Source organism: Amphiura filiformis, chromosome 4 (genome assembly GCF_039555335.1).
Source record: "Amphiura filiformis chromosome 4, Afil_fr2py, whole genome shotgun sequence".
Classification (NCBI taxonomy): Eukaryota; Metazoa; Echinodermata; class Ophiuroidea; order Amphilepidida; family Amphiuridae; genus Amphiura; species Amphiura filiformis.
Genome location: NC_092631.1, coordinates 78,030,023 through 78,037,253, shown reverse-complemented (window position 1 = coordinate 78,037,253; position 7,231 = coordinate 78,030,023).

Below are 7,231 nucleotides of genomic sequence, written 5' to 3'. Positions count from 1 at the left end.
CGTCTTGAGCTCAAAAACTGACCAAAATTCTGATTTTATATGAGCCGAACTAAAGCGCAGCGTAGACACTCACTCGTGGAGGTAGTCTAAAAGCAGATGACCCCATGGCGTATACATGCTCACTCACACACAGAGAGGTCAATTACCAGGCTATTGTCAGTAGCCTTAGTCGGATGTCCCTCGGCTCATTATGCGTCTCAAAACTATTAAACAGGTCGGAACAAAATGGCCATGCGTGGCTGTGGATTCAACCTACCATGGCGATTTCTGCCATGAAGATATCGGGGCGATGACACTGTGCGGCGTTGCGGTGTATGTTAGATCACACATATCTGACATGCATATTACAGACATAACAGTCCCTGATGAATTTGAATGTGTTTGGGTATTGATTAAACCGCAAATGTTACTAGGGATGTTTCTGTAATAGCACTTTGTGCAGTGTACATCACCACCGACTCTCCCAATCAACATCTTCTTCGGCAATATACCTTCTTGAATCAATGGACTTGTTAAATCTTAAATAAACGGACATTACTTTCGCCATTTCAATAGAAAGAACATTAATCGGATTACAAGATCTTACATTCTAAAACAAATGATAAATTTTCCTACTCGTATACTGGACGTAATTATGACTGACTTCAGTAAATTTTATTCAGATCCATTACCTATGTCACCTGTGGGCAAGATTGACCACATATGCATTTAAGTAGATATGCTTTCACGACGGGATTCCATAACAATTCAAGATTAAAACTGGTCTAATGTGTTTGACGCCAACAATACTCAGGAAAAGGTGGATGCTTTTTATGAACATGTTAACCGTGCAATGGAGTCATTCTTCCCACATGCCACAGTAAAGAACCACGACAATGATAAAAATTAATTACCCCCCCTCCCCCATTAAAAAAATTGATTCAGGAACGCATATCAGCATTCATGGCTGAAGACAAAACTCAATGGCGTCAACTTCGCAATAACGTTCAACGTGAAATTGCTAACGCTAAAATTAACTATCACACTAACTCTGTCCGGAATTTACAACATCAAGGACCCACGTAAATGGCACCAACAAATTAAAGTCATGACTAATGACACAAAGTCTGAGCACAACATAAATGTCCCTAGTATTCTGATCATGTCAATATTTCTAACAGCATCAATGACCTGTTTGTGAATGTGTCTTCCAACATCAATCCTCTGGATAACACAAAGCTTCCATCTTATTTACCTGCTTACAAATCACCACCTCGATTATATCCTTGGGACGTGTATGGTGAGCTCAGACAGGTTAATCAGGGTAAATCATGTGGGGCTGATGGCATCCCTCCAAGGTTGGTTAAAAAAGTTGCCTGAGTGGTCCCTTAATAGAGGTTTTGAACACCTCCCTCATTGAGGGAGTAGGTCCTTCTCAATGGAAGAAGGCCATTTTAGTTCCAATACCAAAAGCAAACCCACCAAGCATTGAAAAGCTATGTCCTGTCTCACATACTGACTGCTTTGCAAAAAATCGGGAATGGTTTTATATTCAAATGGGTTTTGGAAGATGCAAGTCATAAAATTGATATTTCAAAGGATTAAGTTTCAGATTATTATTAGAAGACCATTCACTGAATTCATCTAAATCATCTTGAATTTGGCTGGATTTGGGATGGATACAGTCAAATCATCAACATATTTCCAACATTTTGTTGATACAGCATCATTGACTATAATCTGAAAGCATATTGGGCCTAGTTTTGTACCTTGTGGGAGACCACCATTCACAGTTTTGTAATCAGAAAGAACATGTTTATAACGCACACGCTGTTGTCTATAGCTGACAAAGTCAGACAACCATGCCACAATAGACTCACGGACTCCCATATGGATAAATATCTCCACAAGCATAGTATGGTCGATCAAGTCAAATGCTTCTGAGAAATCCGTAAGTACCACTGTGCCAACGTTGCTGGCCTTTTCAGCGCCTTGATGAAGAAAGTGAAGTATGCTAATTAAATAATGCGAAGTAGAAACACCTTTGACATTACCAAACTGTTGGTGGTCAATTTTATGACTTACATTTTCCAAAACCCACTTGAATATAAAACCCTCCCCGATTTTTTTGCAAAGCAGTCAGTAAGTGAGACAGGACGTAGCTTCTCAATGCTTGGTTTGGTATTGGAACTACAATGGCATTCTTCCACTGAGAAGGGACTACTCCTCAATGCGGGAGGTGTTCAAACCCTCTGTTAAGGGAACACTCAGTTCATAGGTAAATTCTTTAACAAACCTTGGAGGGATGCCATCAGGCCCACATGATTTACCCTGGTTAACCTTTCTGAGCTCAGCATACACGTCCCAAGGATATAATCGAGGCGGTGATTTGTAAGCAGGTAAATAAGAAAGAAGCTTTGTGTTATCCAGAGGATTGATGTATTTTTATCATTGTCATGGTTCTTTACAGTGACATGTGGGAAGAATGACTCCATTGCACTGTTAACATGTTCATAAAAAGCATCCACCTTTTCCTGAGTATTGTTGGCGTCAAACACATTAGACCAGTTTTAATCTTGAATCCAAGTAGCGACCTCCCTGATTTGGGACCGTCCCCTTTAAAGGTGCGGACAACTCTGACAGCATTTTTATGCTTGCGAGTGGTGGAAGGATTGGGTTTCCAAACAATGCATATGTGAATTGATTTTTATTATTCGGGTGCGCCGTCGGATATCACATTACCGGTGCAGCCGGTCAATGTGTGAAAACTACATTACTGGTGCAACCAGTCACTGTAGATGAAATTGGTCAATGTCTTTGACGCCTCAGATATGTGAAGTCAGAGCCAAATCTGACTTGACCTTTTCATGAGACATGTTAAAGTCAATGGAGTCACTTCCCACATGTCACTGTAAAGAACCATGACAATGATAAAAATGAATCCCCCCATTAAAAATATTGATTCGGGAACGCCAATCAGAAACTCAATGGCGTCAACTTCGCAATAAAGTTCAACGTGAAATAATGCTAACCATGCTAACGGTAAAATTAAATATCACGCTAACTCTGTCAGGAATTTACAACATAAGGACCCACGTAAATGACACCAACAAATTAAAGTCATGACTAATGACACAAAGTCTGAGCACAACCTAAATGTCCCTGGTATTCTGATCATGTCAATATATCTAACAGCATCAATGATCTATTTGTGAATGTGTCTTCCAACATCAATCCTCTGGATAACACAAAGCTTCTTTCTTATTTACCTGCTTACAAATCACCGCCTCGATTATATCCTTGGGACGTGTATGCTGAGCTCAGAAAGGTTAACCAGGGTAAATCATGTGGGCCTGATGGCATCCCTCCAAGGTTTGTTAAAGAATTTACCTATGAACTGAGTGTTCCCTTAACAGAGGGTTTGAACACCTCCCGCATTGAGGAGTAGTCCCTTCTCAGTGGAAGAATGCCATTGTAGTTCCAATACCAAACCAAGCATTGAGAAGCTACGTCCTGTCTCACTTACTGACTGCTTTGCAAAAAATCGGGGAGGGTTTTATATTCAAGTGGGTTTTGGAAAATGTAAGTCATAAAATTGACCACCAACAGTTTGGTAATGTCAAAGGTGTTTCTACTTCGCATTATTTAATTAGCATACTTCACTTTCTTCATCAAGGCGCTGAAAAGGCCAGCAACGTTGGCACAGTGGTACTTACGGATTTCTCAGAAGCATTTGACTTGATCGACCATACTATGCTTGTGGAGATATTTATCCATATGGGAGTCCGTGAGTCTATTGTGGCATGGTTGTCTGACTTTGTCAGCTATAGACAACAGCGTGTGCGTTATAAACATGTTCTTTCTGATTACAAAACTGTGAATGGTGGTCTCCCACAAGGTACAAAACTAGGCCCAATATGCTTTCAGATTATAGTCAATGATGCTGTATCAACAAAATGTTGGAAATATGTTGATGATTTGACTGTATCCATCCCAAATCCAGCCAAATTCAAGATGATTTAGATGAATTCAGTGAATGGTCTTCTAATAATAATCTGAAACTTAATCCTTTGAAATATCAATTTTATGACTTACATCTTCCAAAACCCATTTGAATATAAAACCATTCCCGATTTTTTGCAAAGCAGTCAGTAAGTGAGACAGGACATAGCTTTTCAATGCTTGGTGGGTTTGCTTTTGGTATTGGAACTAAAATGGCCTTCTTCCATTGAGAAGGACCTACTCCCTCAATGAGGGAGGTGTTCAAAACCTCTATTAAGGGACCACTCAGGCAACTTTTTTAACCAACCTTGGAGGGATGCCATCAGCCCCACATGATTTACCCTGATTAACCTGTCTGAGCTCACCATACACGTCCCAAGGATATAATCGAGGTGGTGATTTGTAAGCAGGTAAATAAGATGGAAGCTTTGTGTTATCCAGAGGATTGATGTTGGAAGACACATTCACAAACAGGTCATTGATGCTGTTAGAAATATTGACATGATCAGAATACTAGGGACATTTATGTTGTGCTCAGACTTTGTGTCATTAGTCATGACTTTAATTTGTTGGTGCCATTTACGTGGGTCCTTGATGTTGTAAATTCCGGACAGAGTTAGTGTGATAGTTAATTTTAGCGTTAGCAATTTCACGTTGAACGTTATTGCGAAGTTGACGCCATTGAGTTTTGTCTTCAGCCATGAATGCTGATATGCGTTCCTGAATCAATTTTTTTTTAATGGGGAGGGGGGGTAATTAATTTTATCATTGTCGTGGTTCTTTACTGTGGCATGTGGGAAGAATGACTCCATTGCACGGTTAACATGTTCATAAAAAGCATCCACCTTTTCCTGAGTATTGTTGGCGTCAAACACATTAGACCAGTTTTAATCTTGAATACAAGTACCGAACTCCCTGATTTGGGAATCTTTAAAGGTGCGGACAACTCTGACAGCATTTAAGCTCATTTATATGCTTGCGAGTGGTGGAAGGATTGGGTTTCCAAACAATGCATATGTGGTCACAGGTGACATAGGTAATGGATCTGAATAAAATTGACTAAAGTCAGTCATAATCACGTCCAGTATATACGAGTAGGAAAATGTATCATTTGTTTTAGATTGTAAGATCTTGTAATCAGATTAATGTTCATTCTATTGAAATATTGAAGTTGGCGAAACTAACGTCCGTTTATTTAACATGCAACAAGTCCATTGATTCAAGAAGGTATTGCCGAAGAAGATGTTGATTGGGGGAGTCGGTGGTGATGTACACTGCACAAAGTGCTATAACAGAAACATCCCTAGTAACATTTGCGGTTTAAGCAATACCCAAACACATTCAAATACACCAGGGACTGTTATGTCTAGAATATGCATGGCAGATATGTGATCTAACATACACCGCAACGCCGCCTCCTTTACTTGTATCACGACAATTGGAGAACAGATTGTAACCCCTAATTGATGACATAGAGCAAGGTAATTCTGGGTGAAACCAAGACTCTGTGATTACTCCGACATCAATGTTCTCAAGTTTAGGCATGGTTTCCATCTCGTCCATCTTCTTATCCAAGGATCGTGCATTGGTCAGCAGTACAGCAGGAAAGTCATTTGCGGGGGGTTGACTGTTCAGCAACATATGTAGCCTAATAGGTGTTAAAACTCTTGGTCTACAAACGGGAGACCTTAGAGTCAAATCTAAATGAACCCCGGAATCAACACTGGCACTGGGGTCTATGACAATGTTACTGTCAGAAACGTGATCTTCAAACTGGTATGCAGTTATAGATCTGTGATGTGAAACATGAACAGGAAATCCCGAATCTTACTCTGGATATGGGAACCTGCTCTGCGACATCTACTGCATTTCTATATGCCAATAAAGGGTACATTTCACACTAGATGCTACTGTTACAGAATTCATTGTGAGTATAGCTAATGAGGGGCTGTTTATTGTCATTATGAGGGATATAGTGTTGGGTTGTCCAAAAGTCCAAAAGTTTGTGGCACTCGGGTTCAAAATTCTGCAGTCTGGTATGCAAGGTAAACAGTCACCAGGGTTCAGCATCGATTTTGCGCCCATCCAAGCGATAAAAGTCAAAAATTTCTCTGCAGTGGACAGGTGTAACATTTAAAATTGTGCAAATTGAGTTCGGGCCCTTTTTTCTGTTTAAAGCAATCATTTAAATAGTGTAAAAATGCACCAAATGGCTTCAATTGGACCCTCGTAGTGGATCAACAAGTGACCATTTTCGCTTCTGATTTCGACATTTGCCAATTTATGTTTACAAAATGCCTAACAGAAACTTGTCCACGAAAGGCTTCATGGATCGTCATTTCACAAATTTTCGGCATTGCCAAACAAAAATTTGACAAGCTGATAGTGCCAAAATGCTCCACCAAATCGCTTCAATTAGGTCTTCATTTTGCAAAAGTTTCTTCGCGGCCATTTTTTACTCTTGTTTTACATTTTAGTATTTTTTCTGACTGCTCTAGATGTGCCACTGGCACCGGGTGTCCATGTGATGTACATTCAATGGCCGTTGATCTTTCAAGTATCCCAGAAAAACGACAGACTGCTCTTATTTGTTTTAACTTGGTTATCTCAGTGATATCGATTAAACACACAATTGTTTCTGATGCTGTATACTGATGAACACGGATAAAGTAGAACTACATGTTCGACCTATATACGTGCCGCCCTTTTGGGAACTTAATTCTGTATTAATGCTATGGCTGTAATTAATTGTATTAGTGACATTAAGAGATGATCGAGATATGTCACCTCTAACGGGAGCGATTGCCTACTAGTATCTTGGCAGTGGTAAGGAACCTCGTGCAAGCGCTAGTTTGTGCAAGCAAAGAAGAATAATTCGAAAACCATGTACAACCTGTCATATCATTGCTCGCTGGGCAGGAAAAACACTTGTAAATAAATAAATAAATAAATAAATAAATAAATAAATAAATAAATAAATAAATAAATAAATAAATAAATAAATAAATAAATAAATAAATAAATAAATAAATAAATAAATAAATAAATAAATAAATAAATAAATAAATAAATAAATAAATAAATAAATAAATAGGGATGGAGAAGGGGAGATAGGGAGAAGGAGAACGAAGAAATGGTTGCTTATTTTCTATGTAATTCTTTAAATGTCTACAGCCATTTCCCCGTCATTTTTTTCAAAAATCTTAAGCTTTTTATGATATGTGCCTACATGGTGATTCAAAATGAAGTA